The sequence below is a fragment of the Mustela nivalis genome (genome assembly GCF_964662115.1).
Source record: "Mustela nivalis genome assembly, chromosome: 12".
In the NCBI taxonomy this organism is placed as follows: domain Eukaryota; kingdom Metazoa; phylum Chordata; class Mammalia; order Carnivora; family Mustelidae; genus Mustela; species Mustela nivalis.
In genome coordinates this window covers 25,832,940-25,860,203 of record NC_139031.1, presented here as the reverse complement: position 1 = coordinate 25,860,203, position 27,264 = coordinate 25,832,940, and the positions used below count along the sequence as shown (strand labels likewise).

Sequence of the window (27,264 nt, the reverse complement as noted above, 5' to 3'; positions counted from 1 at the left end):
TGATATATGTACTTGAAGACATTTTCTATTCATGTTATATCAACTAAATTAAGATCATATGATAATATGTACTATTGTTTCACATCCCATTATTTTAATATGCTCTGCAATGAATATTTCCCCTTATTTAATATTATTTGGAAGAAATCATATACATAAACAATATTTAACAACTCCTTTATTGTTGTATATTAAGATGTTTCCTTTTTTGGAATCCTAAATGGGGCTAAGATTAATATACATATACTGAAGTTTTACTTTGAGTAAAGTGACTTTGTAATTATATTCACTAAATAATTGTATATCTAAATACAGTTCACCAATAATGGAATAAACAGTTAAATATTTAATTAGATTTATTATGCCTAACACAACTCCAAAAATTTTATGAGTACTAGAGACTTCAACTGAAAAAGTAAGAAAATTAAAGCAGGAAAAACAAGAATTGAGAGAGGAAATAGAACCTGAGAAAGATATACGCCTGAAATACATGGCCTAAGATCTCACATAGTTAGTAGAAATAAGTCACAATGTTGTTTGGAGTTTCTGAATAGCCAAATCAGAAAGGGAAATATACTGTAATTCCCAATACCTATAAGTACCAACTCAGGATTGAAATAATAATGTTATTCTCAGGGGTAGCTCACTTTTTCTAATGCTATGACTTGGGCAGACTTTCTTCTTTGGATTTTCATAAAGATAAGTCAGGTTGATAAAGTGGATTTCATCTCCAATGACATCCCTTCAACTTATTTTGACAGAGCTATTCATTATACTATCTCTCCATGTAGACCAAGGGCATAATGGCAAAATCAAAGAACGTTAAAATACACATTAATGGGTCCTCATTTGTCAGCTTAATTTCTATTTGAAAAATTCTATAAAACAGTGACCACTTGGCTGAATAAAACTAACATGTGTTATATTTCAATTTAATTTTTACTTTAATCACATTTAGCTTTAAAAAGCCAGAGAATGAAAATATTTTGAACTGCTTTTTAACGGTGGGGGAAAATATTTTGACAGTTGGCATAAAAGCTGCCGTTATAACAAGGATTTAGAATATATCATCTTGTTTCCAAAGAAGTGATTTTGTTTTTAAATTACATATTTCACCTAATTCCAAATAGAATGAGTTGGCTTACAGTCAAAAGCAAAAGTGCATACATAGAACAACTGACACTGAAATAAAGTACTAAGAGTCATGAAATCATGCTATACAGATTGGAAGGAGATGTTTATACAAAAAAATTGGGCTGAGGAAACCTACTGCATTAAACTCCTTGGCAATAAATGTGACATAAATCTAATGAAAAAATAATGGGAAGTACTTCAGAACATGAGGAAAAATAGACACATTATTACCAGAAAATTTAAACTCACAAATACTACCTATTTTAATTTAATGCAATTTTATTTTATTTTATTTTTTAACTTGAATGATGGAGAGTAGTACAGTAAAGTAAAACAGACCAAAGGAAAAAAGAGCAAAGAGAAAATAGCTCTTGGGAAACAACACAGACTCCAGGTAACCTTCATAAACTGAAAAATGATCTAAAATTCCAAGGTGTGTATACCTCCCACCCAGCCCCAAAACTCTGATCAACACGTCTGTGAAAGTAGGACTCCTAGTCTCTACCAGCTAAAGGAAACATTTGTAGAGGAGTCACAAAATTCTCCAAAGAGCCCTTTCCCCTCAACAAAGACTGCATGAAGCTCTCTGGCTGGTGCCTCCTAAACAAGCAACAGAAAAGTAAACAGAACAAAATACCCAAAACCCCCAAATGCAGCTTGGCTAGAAACACAGACCTGTCAGAGTCAGAGATGGAAAGGAGAGTGAAGAAATCATTCATAATATTTTAGGAGAAATGAACTGTTTAGATCCAGTGAGATTCAAAGAAATGGTCTCACAGGCATCCAAAAACACTAAACCACCTTTCCCCAAAAAAATATATATATCATATACAAGACAGAACAATTTTGAAAAAGATGTTAACTCTAAAGCAGAGAAAATGTTCCTACTAGTGTTTTACAGCATAGGAGAAATAAGTAAAAATGAGAATTTAATAAATAAAAACACTCAAGCAGGGACTCGTGGATGGTTTAGTCAGCTGGGCATCTGCCTTCAGCTCCAGTCTTGATCCCAGGGTCCTGGGATCAAGCCCCACATGGGGTTCTCTGCTCAGCAGGAGTCTGCCTCTCCCTCTCCCTCAACCTTCTGCTCTGCCTACTTGTGCTCTCTCTCTCTGTGAAATAAATCTTAAAAAAAAAAAACCCACTTAAATACAAGATAATAAAACAAGAGAATGAGATCAAAACTGGAAGTGACAGAGTCAATGAAATGATATGAGGCTCAAAATAATACTATTACAGAAGTAAAAAAAAAAAAAAAAGAAAGAAAGTACTTTAAAACTGAGATAATACCATAGAAGAATGACTCGAGATAATTAAGTGATTGCAGGAAAAAAGCCTAAGCAATCAAAGAAATTTGAAAGAAAATCAGATATCAAGGCAAGGCAAAAATGAACTAATATGAAGATAACAGGGTTCATAAGAGAGAATCCAACCAATTGATCAGAAAAAGAATTTGAATATATAATGTCAACAAAAATCCCTGAGATAAAGGGATGTCTACATTAACAGTTTAACAAAACCCACCTGTATCTCAGAAAAGATGGTTTACAATGATGATTAAGAGCTGGTATAATTTGATGACCTGAGATTCACAACTAAAGATGGAGAAGAAAGCAAAATTCTAAAGTACAGTATTATGGAGGTATATAACAGGCAGATCAAGAGTAACTACCCCCAAATCATCCTAGGTATAAGACCCGGACTAGGATTCTGTAAACCTGGAATGCTAGTGAGACTTTCCCAAAGGTTGTGAGATATTTAGACAATGGTGACCCAACAGATGGTTTTCAAGATCAGAGTGGAAAGCCATGGGGAATACTGTGGGTAGACCCTTTCAAGTTCCTTTACATCTTCCTTCTTCTTGAAAAGTTGGGCAGCTATAAACAACATTCCAGAGGAATTCTATCATGCCCAAGTAACTGGAGCTAGACTTAATGTTCTTGTGATAAACAAATAGAAAACTGAAAAGATTATATAAAACAGTAGTTTTCAGACATTGGACAAGAGGTAGTAGTACCAGACTGTGATACCAGGTAAAAAGAGTAATGAAGGAGTCCTACAATCCTGGTTTTCCACCTCGAGGCAACTTCCTGACTACAGTGCAGGAAGGCGTTCCCAGAATAAGCACAATCACAAAATAAGCATCATCTTCTGCTTCACCTATGAGAAGTGACCTCTAGGAAATCTGGCAGCTCTGAGCTTCAATTTACTGACAAATATAATATCCTGGTCTATAATTGTTTCAAAAATTACACTGTATGTAGAAGTAGACAGATGTATATAGATATACTCCCAAGTCATGATAATTACCAAATAAATCTTCACTATTATTACTCTTGATTAGATATCTCACAGTGTTTTTACTTATGTTGAAGTTACTAAATTGAACTGAAAAAAATTTAGAATTTCATGAAACAGAGTATTTACCATAAGACTATAAAATTGGGAGAAGCCTGTTTGTATCCACATGATGGCAAATCATTAAGTAGAACTTTTAACAATTAGACTTTTTATGGGATAGAAGAAAATGGAAATATTAAAAAATGTTTGCAGTTGTGTTACAGAATTTATGAGCTGAATAATTAGGGTGTTTGCTTGCAAATGGAGCCTAACAACAACAAAAAAAAATTCATACTACATCTTGAAAATAAACTGCATGATTTGGAACAAAACCCAGCAGCTGTGAGTCACTACTTGTAACTGAGAACACCAGCATTGAGGCACTTGTGGAAGATCTGTAAGCGAAGATCTTAGAGACACCATTCCTCTTAATTAGCCCAAGGAAGTGAAAGAAGGTCTTTTATATATTACTCTCAGGTGTTTGATAATGCTTCATAGACTGAAGAATCTAATCACATGAAAACTTTTATCTTCTAGGTGAGATCATTATCCTTCACAAATGGGTTGCTTGAGAGCAATAATTCAACATTTAATTGTGTTTTCTTTATTTCTCCTAAGAGATAAATCTAGAAAAATATGAATTGCATTGTTGTTAAAGTTTCAGCAGACCTTAGTATCAGAATAATGTTCCCAAATGGCATCTTTCCTATTATTAGTCAACAATATGAGCTTTGAGTATTTGAGTGCAATGTTTATGGGACATGGTGCCATAAGGTAGGACAGCTTTAACTCTGTACTCCCCTGTGAGGTATTAACACCTTTGAAGTAGTTCTACTTTCTGGAAGCAGTAGAGCAGGTATATACACATATTCTGTGATGGTGAATATGACCCTAAAACAATCACAGTTGCAAATTGCAAAATGGCTCAAATTCTTCCTGAGTCCAAGCCCTTTCCTAAGTCCATGCCCTTTGCCAAATAGCCTTGCAGGGTCCTCCTGCTTTGACTGTGAGGTCAGGCAAGGGTTTTGCTCAGACAAACAGGCTTGGATATCAGTTGCCAAATTGGGTTTGTTCTCTTGTTCCCTGACATCCATGAGAAGGACATGCTAAGGCTAGTTTGCTGGAAGATGAGACAGATGTAAAAGAGATGAAGTATCCCAGTCAGGACCATTCAAAATCACCCCAAATCCAGTCCACCCCAAACATGTGGGAGAGCCTAGGCACTAGTCAAGACCAGAAAATCCTCCCAGCCAACCTATGGATTTGTGACCTAATAATAAATGCTTTTTTTCCTTAAGCCACTGAATTTATGCAGAGGTGTGACATCCAAAATTTAGAGTGGTTAGCTTTCATCAAACCCAATCTCTGGCAACTGAATTAAACAGGAAATGCAAGTCAGTTTCTTGGGGTCTTTTCCATCTTCAGAAACTGTGGTCCTGCATGCCAGCCTTGTTTGCTTAAGGTGCTGGTTGTAACTCAAATATTCTGCAATTAATGATTTGGCAGAACAAACACATACTTCCTTTACAATCTTTCTCTGGCTTGATCTAAAAATGTTTCTATTGGCCTAAGGAAATCTTTTCAAATGGGGTTAAAAAATAAGTTGGATTATACTCGAAGAGAGCAGGGTAAACTAAAGCTGAGCGATGTCAACAAATAATCATCAAAAAACTGTAGAGTAAATCGGATGTCAAAACAATTATATGGGTTTTGGCATTAACTGAAAGACTTTTGTATCTAAAAAAGAAGACTTTCTCATTTATAATGTGAAATTAACTTCATGTCCAAAAATTCTGGGTAAATAATAAATACCCAGAAGCAAGCCACAGTAATTTTGTGAATTTCAAAAATAATATCTCGATTGGGAGTCAAGATGGCGGAGAAGTAGCAGGCTGAGACTACTTTAGCTAGCCGGAGATCAGCTAGATAGCTTATCTAAAGATTGCAAACACCTGCAAATCCATCGGCAGATCGAAGAGAAGAACAACAACAATTCTGGAAACAAAAACAACCACTTTCTGAAAGGTAGGACCAGTGGAGAAGTGAATCCAAAGCGACGGGAAGATAGACCCCGGGGGGAGGGGCCGGCTCCCGGCAAGCGGCGGAGCAACGGAGCACAAAATCAGGACTTTTAAAAGTCTGTTCTGCTGAGGGACATCGCTCCAGAGGCTAGAACGGGGCGAAGCCCACGCGGGGTCAGCGTGGCCTCAGGTCCCGCAGGGTCACAGAAGGATCGGGGGTGTCTGAGTGTCGCAGAGCTTGCGGGTATTGGAACGGGAAAGCCGGCTACAGAGACAGAGCCGACAGTAAGCTCACAGCTCGGGGTTACCTTGAAACGGTCGCAGGCTCGGTGAGCTCGGAGTGCGGCCGGAGGTCAGGCAGACGGGAGTAACTGGGTGCTTTTCTCTGAGGACACACTGAGAAGTGGGGCCCCGGGCTCTCAGCTCCTCCAGGCCGGAGACCAGAGGGTGCCATTTGTATTCCCGTCCTCTGGAACTCTACGGAAAGCGCTCAGGGAACAAAAGCTCCTGAAAGCAAACCCGAGCGGATTACTCAGCCCGGCCCCTGGTAAGGGCGGTGCAATTCCGCCTGGGGCAAAGACACTTGAGAATCACTACACCAGGCCCCTCCCCCAGAAGATCACAAAGAAATCCAGCTAAGACCAAGTTCACCTACCAAGGAGTGCGGTTTCAATACCAAGGAGAGCAGCAGAATTCCAGAGGTGGAGAAAGCAAAGCACGGAACTCATGGCTTTCTCCCTGTGATTTTTTTTTTTTCTTTTTTCTTTTTTTTTTTCCCCTGTAATTTTTTTAGTCTTGCAGTTAATTTAATTTTTTTCTTTTTCATTTTTTTCTCTTAATCTAATTTTTCTTAACTTTTACCCTTTTTTAATGTTTTCAAACTAGTTTATCTAATATATATATTTTTTCCTTTTTATATTTTTCTTTATTCGTTTTCCTTTTTTAAATTCTTTTTGTTTTTTTTTTTCTTTTTTTCTTTTTTTTTTTTCTTTCTTTCTTTTTCAACATCTTTTTATCCCCTTTCTCCCCCCTCACCATTTGGGATCTCTTCTGATTTGGTTAAAGCATATTTTCCTGGGGTTGTTGCCACACTTTTAGTATTTTACTTACTCCTTCATATACTCTTATCTGGACAAAATGACAAGGCGGAAAAATTCACCACAAAAAAAAGAACAAGAGGCAGTACCCAAGGCTAGGGACCTAATCAATACAGACATTGGTAATATGTCAGATCTAGAGTTCAGAATGACAATTCTCAAGGTTCTAGCCGGGCTCGAAAAAGGCATGGAAGATATTAGAGAAACCCTCGGGAGATATAAAAGCCCTTTCTGGAGAAATAAAAGAACTAAAATCTAACCAAGTTGAAATCAAAAAAGCTATTAATGAGGGGCAATCAAAAATGGAGGCTCTCACTGCTAGGATAAATGAGGCAGAAGAAAGAATTAGTGATATAGAAGACCAAATGACAGAGAATAAAGAAGCTGAGCAAAAGAGGGACAAATAGCTACTGGACCATGAGGGGAGAATTCGAGAGATAAGTGACAACATAAGATAAAACAACATTAGAATAATTGGGATTCCAGAAGAAGAAGAAAGAGAGAGGGGAGCAGAAGGTATACTGGAGAGAATTACTGGGGAGAATTTCCCCAATATGGCAAAGGGAACAAGCATCAAAATTCAGGAGGTTCAGAGAACGCCTCTCAAAATCAATAAGAATAGGCCCACACCCCATCACCTTATAGTAAAATTTACAAGTCTTAGTGACAAAGAGAAAATCCTGAAAGCAGCCTGGGAAAAGAGGTCTGTAACATACAAGGGTAAAAATATTAGATTGGCAGCTGACTTATCCACAGAGACCTGGCAGGCCAGAAAGAGCTGGCATGATATTTTCAGAGCACTAAACAAGAAAAACATGCAGCCAAGAATACTATATCCAGCTAGGCTATCATTGAAAATAGAAGGAGAGATTAAAAGCTTCCAGGACAAACAAAAACTGAAAGAATTTGCAAACAACAAACCAGCTCTACAGGAAATATTGAAAAAGGTCCTCTAAGCAAAGAGAGAGCCTACAAGTGGTAGATCAGTAAGGAACAGAGACAGTATACAGTAATAGTCACCTTACAGGCAATACAATGGCACTAAATTCATATCTCTCAATAGTTACCCTGAATGTTAATGGGCTAAATGCCCCAATCAAAAGACACAGGGTATCAGAATGGATAAAAAAACAAAACCCATCTATATTTTGCCTCCAAGAAACTCATTTTAAGCCCGAAGACACCTCCAGATTTAAAGTGAGGGGGTGGAAAAGAATTTACCATGCTAATGGACATCAGAAGAAGGCAGGAGTGGCAATACTTATATCAGATCAATTAGACTTTAAGCCAAAGACTATAATAAGAGATGAGGAAGGACACTATATCATACTCAAAGGGTCTGTACAACAAGAAGATCTAACAATTTTAAATATCTATGCTCCCAACGTGGGAGGAGCCAACTATATAAACCAATTAATAACAAAATCAAAGAAACACATCAACAATAATACAATAATAGTAGGGGACTTTAACACTCCCCTCACTGAAATGGACAGATCATCCAAGCAAAAGCTCAGCAAGGAAATAAAGGCCTTAAACGACACACTGGACCAGATGGACATCACAGATATATTCAGAACATTTCATCCCAAAGCAACAGAATATACATTCTTCTCTAATGCACATGGAACATTCTCCAGAATAGAACACATCCTCGGTGTTCTACCAGTCTACCAGGACTCAACCGGTATCAAAAGATTGGGATCATTCCCTGCATATTTTCAGACCACAATGCTCTGACTAGAACTCAACCACAAGAGGAAGTTTGGAAAGAACCCAAATACATGGAGACTAAACAGCATCCCTCTAAAGAATGAATGGGTCAACCGGGAAATTAAAGAAGAATTGAAAAAAATCATGGAAACAAATGATAATGAAAATACAACGGTTCAAAATCTGTGCGACACAACAAAGGCAGTCCTGAGAGGAAAATATATAGCGGTACAAGCCTTCCTCAAGAAACAAGAAAGGTCTCAGGTACACAACCTAACCCTACACCTAAAGAAGCTGGAGAAAGAACAAGAAAGAAACCCTAAGCCCAGCAGGAGAAGAGAAATCATAAAGATCAGAGAAGAAATCAATGAAATAGAAACCAAAAAGACAATAGAGCAAATCAACGAAACTAGGAGCTGGTTCTTTGAAAGAATTAATAAAATTGATAACCCCCTGGCCCGACTTACAAAAAGAAAAGAAAAAGGACCCAAATAAATAAAATCATGAATGAAAGAGGAGAGATCACAACTAACACCAAAGAAATACAAACTATTATAAGAACATACTATGAGCAACTCTACGCAAACAAATTTGACAATCTGGAAGAAATGGATGCATTCCTAGAAACATATAAACTACCACAACTGAACCAGGAAGAAATAGAAAGCCTGAACAGACCCATAACCAGTAAGGAGATTGAAACAGTCATTAAAAATCTCCAAACAAACAAAAGCCCAGGGCCAGACGGCTTCCCGGGGAAATTCTACCAAACATTTAAAGAAGAACTAATTCCTATTCTCCTGAAACTGTTCCAAAAAATAGAAACGGAAGGAAAACTTCCAAACTCATTTTATGAGGCCAGCATCACCTTGATCCCAAAACCAGACAAGGATCCCATCAAAAAAGAGAGCTATAGACCAATATCCTTGATGAACACAGATGCAAAAATTCTCACCAAAATACTAGCCAATAGGATTCAACAGTACATTAAAAGGATTATTCACCACGAGCAAGTGAGATTTATTCCAGGGCTGCAAGGTTGGTTCAACATCCGCAAATCAGTCAATGTGATACAACACATCAATAAAAGAAAGAACAAAAACCATATGATACTCTCAATAGATGCTGAAAAAGCATTTGACAAAGTACAGCATCCCTTCCTGATGAAAACTCTTCAAAGTGTAGGGATAAAGGGCACATACCTCAATATCATCAAAGTCATCTATGAAAAACCCACCGCAAATATCATTCTCAATGGAGAAAAACTGAAAGCTTTTCCGCTAAGGTCAGGAACACGGCAGGGATGTCCATTATCACCACTGCTATTCAACATAGTACTAGAAGTCCTAGCCTCAGCAATCAGACAACAAAAGAAAATTAAAGGCGTCCAAATCGGCAAAGAAGTCAAATTATCACTCTTCGCAGATGATATGATACTATATGTGGAAAACCCAAAAGACTCCACTCCAAAACTGCTAGAACTTGTACAGGAATTCAGTAAAGTGTCAGGATATAAAATCAATGCACAGAAATCAGTTGCATTTCTCTACACCAACAACAAGACAGAAGAAAGAGAAATTAAGGAGTCCATCCCATTTACAATTGCACCCAAAACCATAAGATACCTAGGAATAAACCTAACCAAAGAGGCACAGAATCTATACTCAGAAAACTATAAAGTACTCATGAAAGAAATTGAGGAAGACACAAAGAAATGAAAAAATGTTCCATGCTCCTGGATTGGAAGAATATATACTGTGAAAATGTCTATGCTACCTAAAGCAATCTACACATTTAATGCAATTCCTATCAAAATACCATCCATCTTTTTCAAAGAAATGAAACAAATAATTCTAAAATTTATATGGAACCAGAAAAGACCTCGAATAGCCAAAGGGATATTGAAAAAGAAAGCCAAAGTTGGTGGCATCACAATTCCGGACTTCAAGCTCTATTACAAAGCTGTCATCATCAAGATAGCATGGTACTGGCACAAAAACAGACACATAGATCAATGGAACAGAATAGAGAGCCCAGAAATAGACCCTCAACTCTATGGTCAACTAATCTTCGACAAAGCAGGAAAGAATGTCCAATGGAAAAAAGACAGCCTCTTCAATTAATGGTGTTGGGAAAATTGGACAGCCACATGCAGAAAAATGAAATTGGACCATTTCCTTACACCACACATGAAAATAGACTCAAAATGGATGAAGGACCTAAATGTGCAAAAGGAATCCATCAAAATCCTTGAGGAGAACACAGGCAGCAACCTCTTTGACCTCAGCCGCAGCAACATTTTCCTAGGAACATCACCAAAGGCAAGGGAAGCAAGGGCAAAAATGAACTATTGGGATTTCATCAAGATCAAAAGCTTTTGCACAGCAAAGGAAACAGTTAACAAAATCAAAAGACAACTGACAGAATGGGAGAAGATATTTGCAAACGACATATCAGATAAAGGACTAGTGTCCAAAATCTATAAAGAACTTAGCAAAGTAAACACCCAAAGAACAAATAATCCAATCAAGAAATGGGCAGAGGTCATGAACAGACATTTCTGCAAAGAAGACATCCAGATGGCCAACAGACACATGAAAAAGTGCTCCATATCACTCGGCATCAGGGAAATACAAATCAAAACCACGATGAGATATCACCTCACACCAGTCAGAATGGCTAAAATCAACAAGTCAGGAAATGACAGATGCTGGCGAGGATGTGGAGAAAGGGGAATCCTCCTACACTGTTGGTGGGAATGCAAGCTGGTGCAGCCACTCTGGAAAACAGCATGGAGGTTCCTCAAAATGTTGAAAATAGAATTGCCCTGTGACCCAGCAATTGCACTACTGGGTATTTAGCCTAAAGATACAAATGTAGTGATCCAAAGGGGCACGTGCACCCGAATGTTTATAGCAGCAATGTTCACAATAGCCAAACTATGGAAAGAACCTAGAAGTCTATCCACAGATGAATGGATAAAGAAGATGTGGTATATATACACAATGGAATACTATGCATCCATCAAAAGAAATGAAATCTTGCCATTTGCGACAACATGGATGGAACTAGAGTGTATCATGCTTAGCGAAATAAGTCAAGCAGAGAAAGACAACTATCATATGATCTCCCTGATATGAGGAAGTGGTGATGCAACATGGGGGCTTAAGTGGGTAGGAGAAGAATCAATGAAACAAGATGGGATTGGGAGGGAGACAAACCATAAGTGACTCTTAATCTTACAAAACAAACTGAGGGTTGCTGGGGGGAGGGGGGTTGGGAGAAGGGGGTTGGGAGAAGAGGGGGTGGGGTTATGGACATTGTAGAGAGTATGTGCTTTGGTGAGTGCTGTGAAGTGTGTAAACCTGGCGATTCACAGACCTGTACCCCTGGGGATAAAAATACATGTTTATAAAAAAAAAAGAAATTAAAATAATAATAATAATAATAATATCTCAAAATTAAATGCTGTAGTTGAAGCATGTTGAGTGTGCACTGGCCCACAATTTACATAACTTGAATACTTGATCTTATAGTACTTAGAGTTTATTTTTTAAATATTTTTGGGTATTTAACTTTCAAAGATAAGTATGGATGATATGTTCAGCATTAAAGTTAGAATATAGTACTTAGAGTTTATTTTTAAAATATTTTTGGGTATTTAACTTTCAAAGATAAGTATGGATGATATGTTCAGCATTAAAGTTAGAATATGTCTTTAGCAAGTAAAAAACACAAAAATTTTTCTTAGAATTTGCATTCATGTCCTACATATAAATGTTAATCTCATTCACTTTGATAGGCAATTACATTTCTCTAGTTATTGGAAGTCTTATTAATTTTCATTTCCTTGTAACTGCTTCTTTCATCTCTAATATGGAAGTACTAGAATTTTATCATTTTAATTTTTAAATCACAAGGCAATAGTTTACGCATGTCCAGAGTCACTAAAGATTCATACAAGAGAAATAATGTTTTTCTCTGGAGGTCAGATCGCAATTAATAAAATTACATACTGAAACCCATAATCTTAGATCACAGCTCTTCAAGATTACTTATCTATTAATAATCATACTTTCTTGCCTTTTATCTCTTTTTATTGGTTTAAAAAAATACCCCTAATACCTCCTTTTCTCTGCCATCATGGTGTGTGTAGTTGACTACTCCTTGCCAACTCTTCTCACAACACTTTCAGGATCAAGAGATTCCTGGCCAAGAAACAAATGCACAAACATTCCATTCCAGTGGATTTAGATGAAAACTGGTAATAAAATCAGATACAACTCCAAGAGGAGGCATTGAAGAAGAACCAATCTGGGTCTATAAGGGATCACACATGAGAAGGCATGGTATTTATGCTGCATGAAAGTCACGTCCAATCACTCATTAGCTTGTACTCAATCATTCTATAAACATCACTACTATCTGAAAAATAGACATTTTTTTTAAAGATTTATTTATTCATTTGAGAGAGAGAGAGACAGAGGCAGAGGCAGAGAGAGTACAAGCAGGGGGAGAGACAGAGGGAGAAGGAGAAGCAGACTCCCCGCTGAGCTGGGAGTTGGACATGGGGCTCAATCCGAGTTCCTGGAGATCATGACCTGAGCTGAAGGCAGACACTTAACCATCTGAGCCACTAAGGCACCCCTAGACATGTTTTATAGGGGAAATACTTTTTTTTTTTCTCTGTTACTATGCTCTTCTACTAGTAGGATGGTTCAGTAATAAACATGTGAGAACTTAAAACAAAAAATAATTCTAATATATGTTTCATGTTTCCACAGTACAAACAGGGTGCCTGGGTGGCTCAGTCAGTTGAGCGTCTGCCTTCAGCTTGGATTGTGATCCTGGGGTCCTGGGATCAAGTCCCATGATGGGCTCCCTGCTCTAGTCTGTTTCTCCCTCTGCCTCTCTTCCCACTCATTCTCTAAACCTCTTTCTCAAATAATAAATAAAATCTTTTTTAAAAAATGACAAACACAAATTCTTATTCCCATTAGTTTTCATAACCCCACATTTTCAACTACAATTCCTTAAATACAATAGAACCGTATGCTAAATAAAAGCAATGTAACTAGTATTTTAGAAAATCTACCATAATAATATTGAATAATATTGAATATTGAATAATTTGAGTCATGGAAAAATATATATATAAGAATATTATTGATCTAGAAGTCAAATTTTAATTTTATGCCTTTATTGGTCAAATGATAATAAAATATAAATGTACATCCAAGAAAAAGCACGTTAAGGAAAGCAATGTTCATTAAACTTAGTTAACCTGTAAACATTACTTTTAACTAGATTTTCAGATAATACAATCAAAATCATTAGAATATATTTGTTGGGTATACGAGCCTTAAAGTTCATCAGAAATTCACCGTTTTTATGGAGAAGGTAGTCATCTTTATTTACACAAAAATTTTTGTGAGACAACTAAATTAGAAAGGTTAAATCCCTGAATAGGGACCTACAAATATTCCAAAATTTAGGTTTCTCATAGATGTAGGACATTAACCACCACCTACCCAGAGCAACATCACACATTGGGCAACTTATCTTTATAGCTTAAAATGCAAGTTAGAGCAGATATATACGGTGGAGTATGTTCCATCCAAGAGAATGTATGCATTGATATACATGGCCAACATGTCCCATGATGTGACATACTCCACAACTGTCTTTACCATATTGGCCAATACAAACATACAAACCAGAGGTAATTATATGTGAGTCTTCAACATTTCTAAACTAGTTACCTACATTCTATGGGGGCTGCCATAAAAGAAGATCATCAAAGATTATTATTTTTTTTTAGATTATCAAAGATTATTAAAGAGAAAATAAAACTTGGACAGGAGAGAAGCCGGTCCACAAAACATTCTGCTAATGTATATGAGGGAATCTCAATTTTTAGAATTGATAGGAAAAAATCTCTTAACAGAAAATCTAGATATATATCCAAATATTTACAGAAATGAGCCATTTTATAAATTTGGTGATTCAAACTGTTATGTGGGGTAAGAGGAGAAAGGAATAGGCTTCTCAATAAGGGATGTTGGGCCTCGTAGATTCCAGTGAAACCTAATTTGGAAAAATTGTATCTAGATTGAAACCTCCTATTATATGGGACTATCAATAACCAACGTTATGGCTGGACTGTCCCTTGTGGTTCTTATTATGACTGTAAGACATCCTCAGCAATAACCATCAGAAGACTTCAAAGGAGACAAGGTTAATGACTTACAGAACCTGAAAACTACACCACACCTGGGGCCATACACATCACAGGGGTGTGGGAGAGAGTGTAGGCCTGGCGTTCAGCTTTTACTGGGGTCCAGGGTGGGGGCCTAGGGTTTCACAGGCTAACTCTGTATTGCTGAATTTAAAACAGAAAAAATGATAAATCGTAATAATATTTAGAGAAATATTATGGATGTTGCCCTAATATAAAATGTTCCCATAAACCCATAAGAAAATGACCATAAAGATGAAAAGTGAATAAACAAAAGATTCATAAATTAGGTGGGCCTTTAAATTTATTTAAAGATACTCAAACTCATTAATAACTAGAGACATATAAATAAAAACATACTGTGTCAAATTGGAAACAATGAAAAATTTTAATGAAGCATTGTAGTGGAAAACCCATCTTAAATCATGAATAGTTAGTAAATTTGTAAACTGATAACAGCATACATAAAAATCTGGCAATGTTTTCAAAATTACAGATGTTCATAACCATTGGCACACCAAGGCACTTGGAATCTGATATAGAAATATACATGCAAAGATGTGAAATAGCATGTATAAGGCTATTCACTACATTTAACTGGTAATAGCAAAGTGTTAGCAACAAGATAGATGCATAGCAACAGGAGATTCATTAAGTAACTACAGTAGATCTATACATGGAACACTGTAGTGATATAAAAGAATGAAGAACCTTTTATGCATTGATTCGGAAGAACACCCAGACATGCATTTTCATGTAAGAAATACAAGTTGAAAGTAACATCAGTGAAAATGGCAGAGTAGAGAACTCCAGGGGCCCATCCTCCCTTAAAAACACTGAGAAATCTGACAAAAACAGTCAGAGTCAACCTTATTGGAAATAAAACTCCAGAGTATTATCAAAGCAAATAGCAACAGTTGAATGCTCAGCCAGGAAAACAATGAGTGAAATACAGTAGACTTCTGTGGTATTTTGATTTATCCCACCTGCTTCCATAGGTTGGCAACTCACATTCTTGTATCAGTTCTGGTGTTGGAGGGCAGAGAGGATCTGGTTCTCAATGAATTGTTTTTGTCTTATTTGACCACCGTGGAAGCTTCATGAAGGATTTGCACAAAGGACTTGCTTTTTTTTTTTTTTTTTTTACTTAACTTAAAACTCTGAGGGCCGAGAGTCCACTATGCCAGGGAATTCCTCAAAAATAATGAAAGGAAAATAAACCAGCTATTGTCACCTAAGACAAAGGATATCAGTTAGGGAAGACAATAAGAAACACTGAAAAGTCTGGTAAGAAAAGCTGCAAAGTGAGATAATTTGGGGAATAAGGACTTTGAGAATACAATACAATACAACACATACAGCATACGCTGGAGAATGTAGAAGGCCACATGCATACAACAAAAAGGCACCAAAATCAGATTTAACTTTTGTGTAATGGGCAACAAGTTAGAGTCATCAGGGTATTTCATTAGGGATTAGTAAAATGTCACTGTCAGAGATCTTGCTTTTTATGGTTATCCATTTCTTCCAAGAACCTTCTAACCTTACCTGAATGTCTTTCATGTCTGTGTTTGCCACTAGACTGCAAGGTCCAGCCATATCTCAGCTACAAAGCCACTGTCAAGTATAGTAATTAATTCACACTTCACATACTCATTCTGCAAAACAGACAAAACCAGAAGTATTAAAGAATGAATAAAATAATGTGTGTCATTTCCCTTGGTAAACCACATCATACAGTAGTCATGAATGAAGAGTCAAAGGGAGAGGCATTCATCTGTTACCTGGCTCAGCTCTTTAATAAAGACCCAAAGGATATTCAGCTACCTTTTAAAGCAAGTGTAGGATGTATGAGAGCCACAAATATAGAGAAATTAAACTGGACCTCATAAAACCACATAAACCTTGGAGTGGAAATAAAAAGCACTTTGTGATAATAAATGGAGAGAAAAAATGTGTAGGTAATTTTTTTATTATCAAAATAAAACTAAAGCTGTACATCTAAACATAAACAGAAGTTAGATTTTTTAAAAACAAGGCATATAGAAACTTAAATATTTTCTCCAAAGACTTATTTATTGAAGAAGAACTTAAAGCTGAAATTAGGGGTTTTTAAATGAAATTATAAGCAAAACATTCAAGACAGGGAAAAAATTGAGAAGAACTTTGAGGAAATGGATGTTAAGAATTATAAAGTTTTAATGTAATCCATTAGTTCAGAATTTCAGAGAACAGGTTACAGGATAGAAGAAAGTTTAAAATCATACATAAGTGTTTATCAGACATGAGGAACTGGACTGCTATATCACTTCCCAGGCTCTAATCTTAGATCTGAGGAAGGGATTCAAGCATTCACCTCAATAAGAAAGAATGCAGAACTGAGGGAATATGGAAAAAAAAAAAAAACCTCACAGGGTTGAAAAAAGAGAAAAAAAATAATGGAGGCTTAAGAAAAATTTCTGCAGGAACAGGGAAACCAAACATCATTCCATAAATTCAGGGGAAATAAAAAATAGACACTTAAGAAATTTAAAACAGTCTGGGTTGTTTTTAATGAATGAAACAGATAGTCATTTACTGACATAAAAGATTCCAGAAAATAATACTGCTTACATGTTCCTTTTGGAAAGAAAAACATTAAAACTGTATTTCAAAAGATACCAAAACTGCAGCACGCTTTCAATCTGGTATAGGAATTAGTGCAAAAAAATTATGTAAGTAATCTCAAAACTGAATTCAAAGATTTTATTTAAAACGTATGTGATAAAAACACAATTTAATCTCAAAGCACCCAAAGGCCAATTCATACAAAGACTCACTGTAAATCATACCCACCTATGTGCTTATGTAAATATAAACAAATTTTTCAATTAAAAATGGTAAATTGGCAAATAGAATAAAAACAGCTCTTATGTATATCTATCTGAGCTATTTATGCTTATATTACTTCACATCAGTAGGGGATTTATAACTGTTTTATAAGTAGTGCTGAGAGAAGTGATTAATAATCTTGAAAGAAAAAAGTAAGCCAGATTCTTATTCACAGCTTAAACAGAAATAGATTCCAGGAGAAAATACTGAAATGCTAAGAAAATATTACAGTACTAACAATAATGTACTGGATATTTTACAATATTGGAGAATAGGAAACAAACTCAAAATGGATGAAAAACCTAAGCGTGAGACAGGAATCCATCAAAATCTTAGAGTAGAACACAAGCAGCAACCTCTTTGACCTCAGCTGCAACAACTTCTTGCTAGGCACATCACCAGAGGCAAGGGAAACAAAAGCAAAACTGAACTATTGGGACTTCATCAGGATAAAAGCTTTTGCACAGCAAAGGAAACAATCAGCAAAACTAAAAGGCAACCTACGGAATGGGAGAAGATATTTGCAAATGACATATCTGATAAAGGGCTGGTATCCAAAATCTATAAAGAACTTATCAAACACCACACCCCAAAACCAAAAACATCCAGTCAAGAAATGGGCAGAAGACATGAACAGACATTTTCTTCAAAAAAGACATATAGATGGCTAACAGACACAGGAGAAAATGCTCAACATCATTTGGTATCAGGTAAATATAAATCAAACCATAATGCGATATCGCCTCACACCAGTCAGGTTGGCTAAAGTTAACAACTCAGGAAATGACAGATGCTGGTGAGGATGCAGAGAAAGCGGAACCCTCCTACACTGTTGGTGGGAATGCAAACTGGTGCAGCCACTCTGGAGAAGAGTATGGGTGTTCCTTAAAAAGTTAAAAATAGAACTACCCCAAGACCCAGCAACTGCACTTCTAGGTATTTATCCGAAGGATATAAAAAGAGTGATTTGAAAGGGCACATGCACTCCAACATTTATAGCAGCAATCTCCAAAGGAGCCAAACTATGGAAAGAGCCTAGATGTTCATCAACAGACGAACGGATCAAGAAGATGTGGTACACACACACATACACATAGGAATCTAATGCAGCCATCAAAAAACGGAATCTTGCCATTTGCAACAATGTGGATAGAACTAGAGGGTATTACGTTAACCAAAATAAATCAGTAAGAGAAAGACAAATACCATATCATTTCACTCATATGTAGAAATTAAGAAACAAAACAGATGAACGTAGGGGAAGGGAAGGAAAAACAAAATAAGATAAAAAGACAGAGGGAGGCAAACCATAAGAAACTCTTAACCATAGGAAACAAATTGAGGGTTGCTGGAGGGGAGGTTGGTGGGGGGATGGCGTAATTGGGTGAAGGGCATTAAGAAGGGCACTAGCGATGAGCACTGGGTGTTATATACAACTGATGAAACACTAAATTCTACCCCTGAAACTAATAATACACTATATGTTAACTAAGTTGGATTTATTTATTTTTATAAATTTTTTTTAGTTGCCAGAGAGAGAGAGAGGGAGAGCACGTATGAGAGCACAAGCAAGGGGAGTGGCAGGCAGGGGAGAAATGGGCTCCATGCTGAGCAAGAAGCCAATGGCTGACTAGATCCCAGGAAACTGGGATCATGACCTGAGCTGAACACAGATGCTAAGCTGAGCCACCGAGGTGTCCCCTAAATTGAATTTAAACAGATTTTTTTTTAAAAAGGAAACATTTCAAAAAACAAGTTGAAAATATGTTTGTTATTCGGAGATAAATGCTTAATTTCACTAATAGCAAATATATTTTTTAGATCAATACAAAACAGACAATCTATAGAAAACAATAAAGACTGAAGAGGAAATTCACACAAATTCTCATTCTCTCTTTCTCTTTCACACACACACACACACACACACACACACACACACACACACACACAGAAACCTAAAACTTCACTGGCAGTCAAAGAAGAAATGCCAATTATAAACCATGACACAACATAACTTTCACTTAAAACAAGGCCAAAATGTCTAAGTGCTCTTGGTAAGAATCTGGGAAAATGTGATTTTATTTTATTAAAGATTTTTAATTTATTTATTTGAGAGAGAGAGAGAGTGAGTGAGAGGGTAAACACGATCTAGGGCAAGAGTAGAGAGAGAGGGAGAAGCAGACTCCCTGCTAATCAGGGAGCCCCGGGGCTTGGATCGCGGGATCTGGAATCATGACCTGAGCCTAAAGCAGATGCCTAATCAACTAGGCCACCCAAGTGCCCCAAAAATGTGATTTTATGCCACTAGGAGGGAAAATATGAGTCCATTTTCCAAGGAACAAATGAAAAATCTCCACAAAAAGCTTAATATTGTGTATACATACTCTTTGACAAGCAATTCTACCTTTAAGATTTATTCCTAAGAAGATCATTGTGAATGTATACAAAGATTATTATCAAGGATATTCATCACAGTCTACATACCAAAGAGCACAGAAGTAACATAACTAACCCATATCAAGAAATTTCTTTTTTAAGATTAAATTCATGCAAAGGAACACTGTATAGATACTAAAATTATAGTGTAGAAAACTAATAAATGATAGGGTATAATGATTATGACCTATTTTTAATTCTAAAAAATTCTAAAAGATAAAATATGCAGTATAACTCCCTTTTTATATTTTAAATAGGTATATCAAAATATGTGAAATATATGTATACATATTGATAACCTTTCTCTGAGTCATGGACAATAATTTTTTTAACTTCTCAATCTTTCCTGGTATTTCATATATCTTCTAAAATAAAAATATATCTTTTCTTAAAAGAACTATAAATATGGATGCAGCCATATGTATATGTAAATTTATGACTGTTTAATTAATCTCTCCTAGGCATTTATCCAAAAATGTTGAGAATTATTTGGCTGTAATTATTTTTGTCCTAAGATTAGTCATTATAGCCAAAATTTGGATATATACTTAATCTAGGAATCTGTTTCATACATTATGCTGAATCCATTTTATGGCAAATCATGCAGCCATTAAAGTTCATATTCTCCTACATTATTTCATAACTTTGGAAATGCTAAAAAAAACTAGGGTATGATAAATTATTTTATATCACATTATTTCAAACTTATATAAGCAAGGAAGAAGTGTGTGTGTATGCATGCACACACACATACAAAACAAAAATTTGACTCTGAGGAGAGATGTGGAAATAGCTAGAGAATATATACAGGCTTTAAGTGAGTCTGGCATTCCAGTCCCAATGATTTATAGTAGTCCTTCCTTATCTCTGGGGGATACATTCCACAATCCGCCAGGAATGCTTGAAACCACAGACAGTACCAAACCCTATTTTTTGCCTATACATACATACCTATGATAAAGTTTAATTTATAAACCAAGCATGTAAGAGATTAATAACAGCAACTAATAATAATATAGAACTATAAAAATAGACAATAAAAATTATGTGAATATGGTCTCTCTCTTTTGAAATACCTTATTGTGCTATACTCACCCTTATTTTTGTAATGTTGTGAGATGAAAAAATGCCCGTGTGATAAGATGAACTGAGGTGAATGGTGTGGACACTGTGATGAAGTGTTAGACTACTGCTGAACTTCTGACCATATGTTAGAAGACAGATCATCTGTTTCCTGACCACAGTTGACTGCAGGTAACTGAAACACTGGAAAGTGAAACCACAGATAAGGGGGAACTACTGTCCCTCACAGAATGATGAAGAAACCAGCAGATTCATTCAATAAATCACCCAGAGTGATTTAGAGTAAATATCAATGATGAGAGAGATAAAATAATTCTAGTGATTAAAGTGTATTGATTATCAGTTAATTTACAACCTGAATAGATGTGTCTAGCATGTCAACGTTTGTCAATGTATTAGGCTTTGTCTCAATCTACTTCCTTATCAATAGGGTTGTCATCATTATATAGTGTATATTAAGGTGTACTTGTCAAGTTTTCAGATGTCATAATGTCAAGATCAAATACTAATATATATTATAATAGTGATTTACAGTTTCCAATATACTGGAGCAATGACATGAAACTAACAACACAGAATTTGACAGATAAAACTATGAAGTCTTAGAATTAGATTCAAACTACATCAGCACAATGACACAATGAAGAAACCTATAACTTGTTGTAAGAACAAGTTTTTCCAATTAAAAAAAAAAACAAAAAACAAAAAACCTCAGCTATTGTCATGGAGTTCAAGTCCAGTAGCCAACACGATAGCAAGGCTTTTCCAAAATGAATACAATCTTATGCTGCATTAATGGAAACACAGTGCCCACAAAAGGCAAATCCCATAATTCTTTTTGATATCTAGAATAGTGCATTCTACTCCAGAAACACTTTAAGACACTATGAACAAAGGATAGTGACCAGGATGATACATGTTAAGAAAACAGGCATCAGGAAACCTTGTAGGAACTGGGCAGGTTGAAATGGAAAAGACAAGTTGTATCTGAAATACAATGGCTATTTTAAACCAGAAGATTTGTCCAATGACAAGAATGATTATACATTCCATGCAATCCAAGAGCAGGAGTAGGTAAATTCAAAGGAAGATCTAGAAAAGCTGACTTCACTTCACTATGAGAGCAAACTTGCAGATTGAGGGGTTAGAACAAAACTGAATTCTCCCTCGGCCTCCACAATATTTCATCGTTTCTCAGCTGCCAGATGCCGTGGGCACAATGACATCTGTGATAAGCACAGATTCAGGGGATTAGGCCTCTTCCATATGGAAAAACAACTATTAGAAGATAATATGTTCCATTTCAAGTTAACAAAGATGTGTTCACTAAAGCTTAAAATAATAGGACCTCACCTATGAACTGCTAATTTTAAAGAAAAAAAAAGTGGTAGTTGTTAATAGAAAGCATTTGCTGAGGACAGAGTATGTGTCGGGAACAGTTCTAAATGCTTTACCCAAATTGTCTCATTTACTTCTTACAAGAACTTAATATGCTAAAAATTATCTCCATTTTACAGAGTAGGAAACTAAAACAAAGAAATATTTTAGAAATTGTTTTTAAGAGGTCCCTGGTCACAAAGTTAGTAAGAGGAGTTAACATTCACAGGATTGTGACTTCAGTGCCCATGTCTTTTGTAGTTCAGCATTGTGTCTTACTGGCACAGAGGAAGTGGAATTAGGAAATATTACTGGCACAGGCAAAAATATTAATATGATTTTGAAAGAAGATAATGAAATCTAGAAAACAGATTAGTGATTTACTCTTTGCAAGAAGTTTCTGGAGTTCAAGAAAGTGACCTTGACACTAACACTCCTATCGTCTCTCAGGAATAGCACATATAATTCTATTTATAAAGTACTTTACATTGACATTTTTTTTTTACATTTAAAATTAAAGCAAATTTCTCAGAGAATCTGAAAACTCTGTTAACACTTCCACATATTTATCATAACAAGCTGTGTTATTCCTCAGGCTTTTGCATGGTCTTGAATTGCCTTCTGAGTCATCCCTAAAAAGTATGGATTAAGCTTAGAACAGTATTATTGCTAGCTAAATCATGTCCTTATTTCTTGAATGTGTGTGTGCTTGATTTCTTCTGTAACCATTACTCATTTATATAAAATAACACAGACTTGCTTGTAGTACTTTACCCACCAGCAAGCAAACATAACCAAACTCTACTTTAAGAGATCGAAGTGAAAAGCAGATTAAGAAGGAAAAAATGAAAAGCTTAAATAAGCTTAAAAATTACAGAAAAGTTCATAGACAAAAAAAATAACATTACGGTATGAGACAAGTCTATTTGAAATACATTTTTTTTAAATTGAGGTGATTGCTTGTAAGGCAGAATGGACACATCCTTGGTCAGAGAAATAAAGCTTGATTGCATAAAACAGCCTGGACATGACTAAGTGGTTTATTCTTATGTTCTTATTTTCTCAGGTACTCTGATATTTGAAGATCGAACCAAATGTCAGGTCCTTCCTACTGACAGACCTAAGGACTGTGGGAACAGCTCTGGGGAACTATCACGTCATGGCTTCCAAAAGCAACACTAAAACAAACAACTATTATTGAGAATTCTTGTAAGTAAGCCGTAAATCCACACAAACTCTGTGAACACCTCCTTCCTGATCATAGATTTCCCCACTTAAATTGGAGAAGGGTTTTCATAAGTGAAGTCTCAGTTTCAGTTAAGGCCATTAGTTGGAAGAAGATAGGAAAACTTTTTAACTATGTTCAGAGAGTTTCAGAGTAGAATATAGAGATCAGGTCTGGGAGACCATGGAGAGAGGAGTACCTTAAGGATAGATAGGAGGCAGGAAGCCTAAAATATTCTAAAGGTGAGAATGCAGAAAGCAGCAGATGATTGGAGGGGCTTGTATATGAGGTGATGACCAGAGATAACAATAGCGTGAACCCTAATGGATTATATTTACCATAGGGTTTTCAAGTGAATTGATTGCTGCGGCCTTTTGGTAGGTGGAATATAGGCATAGGGAGTACCAAGGCTTTTCCAACATCAGCTGTGATCTTGCTTGCCAGAGGAAATCCCTGCTTCTAGCGGACAGAGACACTCAAGTTTCCTTAGAAAGAGTCAGCAATGATCTGGACTGACACAACTATTAACATACTTACCTCCCTATTTTAGAAATGGTACTGATAACTTCTCTCAACCAAAGGGGTGAGGTCAAGGAATATAATGCATTTATCTTTGTGCCTCTCATGCTTTGTAGGTGCTCACAAGTATTTATTGAATACATCATTGAAGTGAAAAAGAAGACATGGAGAATTCAGAGAACCACAACCACTCATGCCCAGACTTCAGAAAATAATGACACTCAAATATAGGAGCGACTCTGAAATTGTCCCAATAAAGATTTTAAAATAATGGTAGAAGACATAGGTTAAAAAGTTAGGAATAATGGTAAGTATTTTAAGGCATTAGTAGTTACATATATGATTTTGAAGTGAAGATTGTTTGCTCTGGGAGACTCTTCTTTTCTAGAGGAGAACTAATATCAGAGCATGTAAAACGGATCCCAGGTCAAGTTCAAAAATCTCACTAAGTCAGTTAACACTGTGGTTGTGGCTGGTTGAAATGGTGGATAAAGCAAGACCAAGTAGTTACTTTTTTTCTACCTAATTTGCTTGCCTCCTACCTTTGCCAAGTAGTAACTATTTTGATGGATGCCATCACCCCACGGGACATACTTCCCTAAATGTCTTAACTGCCTACAGTGAAGCACATCTGCCGTATATCTGTTCTCCCGATGGTAGTAAATATTTCTTGCCTCTTCAATTTAGAGATCCATTATAAAATGAGCCTCTGAAATGATTTGGATATGAGTGGGGAAGGGTATATGACTCACTATAAACGACCCTAACTATACCACTCACTAACAAGTGAATTTGAGCAACTGACAGATACTCTATTACCCTAAATTTTTCCTCAAGTATAAAGGAAAGTTAATAAAAATACTTTCCCTGCCCATATGAGATCATATATGAGAAAACAGCCCAAGAGAGATCACATATGGGAATCACAAGTTAAATTATAAAGAGTTTGAATATGTTAGCTACTATTACCTTGCTGTGTACACTTTACCACCTACAGAAATGCCTGTTAATCCCTGTCACTCCATCTGCTAAGGACTCCAGGTACTAACTACAGACATTGACTCTTGACCAAGGGTTTAAAGTGGAAAGCCATTCAGGAAAAAAGCGAAAACAAAAACAAAAACACCCAAAAAATATTAAATACAGCTTTTATAGAACTGTGGGGGACAATAAAAATTTTGTTCCCAGTTACTTGAAGTTTGCCATCTTTGCCACTGGCAAGCATGCGAACATTTAAGAAGTATCTAATGAGAGCAAGTGATTGCACAGACTCTGCACACTGCTCAATTGTTCTCTGATGTGCCCTAAATGTGCTGACACCAGCTTTCCTTCATCCGTGCCCCTCAGGCCAGGAACCTCAGATGGCTCTCTCAATAGAAAGTGCATTGTGCTGATTCTGATTCATTAAAGATGTACAAAGACTACAATTTTGGAAGTAGTAAAAAAGTACCTCTCAAGTGACAAGAAGAACATGGCAGTGGAAATATAAAATGAAAGCCTTGACCAACAATCTTTTGATTGTTTTTTTCTTTTATTAAAATAATATCAACTATGAAACAAATTTCAAGGCAGAAAATTGACAAATCTGAAATGTTTATTTACTTGACCTCATCCTGAACCTCTCCATCACTGAACCAGCACATTTATCTCTCCTCCATAGATTTAATTCCATTACTGTGTTCATTTATTCATTAATTTTTATTCATTTGATTTTATGCATTTACATTAGTTGTAGTATCAACATTCATTAAGCAATTACTATATTCCAAGCATCATAATAAGGGCTTTACATTAATTATTTCATTTAATTCTAACAGTTCTGTGGGATAAGCCCTTTAATATGCCCATTTCACAGATGAAGAAACTAAGACTCAGGGAGGTCACATTACTTATCCAACTTGGCCTAAATACACTGGTAAGTGGTAGGTGAGCAATTCAAACCAGGTCTGTATAACTTCAAAGTCTGAGTTTTTAGCTATTATATTAAACTGCTTAGGTCTGAGGCTCTAAGCATGAGGGAATATGATCGCACTTGGTAGTTTTAGTGGAGGAACACATAGCAGAGCTGGGAGATATGGGAAGAGTGGCTGAAACTCATCTGAGGTGAAGGATATCAGGAGAAGAGATGAGAGAGGTAGAGAAGGAGGTCAAGAAAAGCCTTAGAAGTTATGATACAGAGTTTTCAGTTTTTACTGAAAATTTGAAGGATTTGGGAAAAACCAAAGGAATAATCTTTTTTTAAGATTACTGTGCCAGATCTATGCTGGATAAACTGGAACAGAGCATGGCAGGAGATGTAGGGAGAATATAAGAAAGCTATTGGGATAATCCAGACAAGAAGTGATAATGATGAAAATGGAGAAGAATGGATTTGAGAGACATGAAGAAAGCAAAAACATCAGGTTGCAAAGACTGGATACAGGTGATGAGGGAGAGGAAGTAATCTAGAATTCCTCCTCCTTGGAGACACTTGGTGGTATATTTACCTGTAAGATAATACAAGGGCATTACAAATTTGGGGGGAAATAAGATGTTAGCTGAGGAATCTATGGCACAGTACAGGTGCTCAAAAGAACAGTTAAGGCTTTAAATTTGGGAGCCATTATTATATACACATGATGATGCATAGGATTAATCTCAGATAGCAACTCTGCTCCATTGATACAATGGCTGCCTGAAACTCTGTGTCAATCAAGATGGCAGACAAGATGGAAAGACACAGCCAACAACAAGCACATAAAATTCTGTTTGAAAATAAAGAAATCAATCTGCCTAGAAAAAGAAGCACTTGAAAAACTGTAGGGTTGTAGTATGAAGCCAGTAACATAGGAAGGTGATATGGTAAAGTGGCCCTAGAGTTGGACAGTCTGGGCTTGGATCTCAGTTCCCCAATTACTGTCTACTGTCTACTGACTATGGGTTAGCTACTGAATCTCACTGTGTCTCCAAGTCTTTACCTGGAAAGTGAACATAATTATATAATACCTCAGAGAGTGCTATGGGAATTAGATATCCATGAAAAATGCTTTGTCATGTTAAAAAATATCAATGTTGTTTATTTTATAAACAAAGAAACATATGTATATATGTATTGGGAGATACACAGACATATATAAGAAGATCTTAAGCACCATACAGACATTCAAAAGATATGATAGAAAATGAGACAGTAAATTCATTAACAGGGTAAACTGAAAACACTGGTCACCA

At 36.2% G+C, this 27,264-nt stretch overlaps 1 long non-coding RNA gene across 1 annotated transcript in view; it reads left to right on the top strand.

The window, feature by feature from the left end:
* The window catches only part of LOC309845780, a 36,004-nt gene extending 11,659 nt beyond the window's left edge, over nt 1-24,345 (top strand). Inside the window, exons 2-3 of the long non-coding RNA XR_014301508.1 lie at nt 23,377-23,519; nt 24,171-24,345. This is a non-coding gene — a long non-coding RNA (uncharacterized lncRNA). The remainder of the gene's footprint in view (nt 1-23,376; nt 23,520-24,170) is intronic.
* The last annotated feature ends 2,919 nt before the right edge of the window (nt 24,346-27,264 follow it).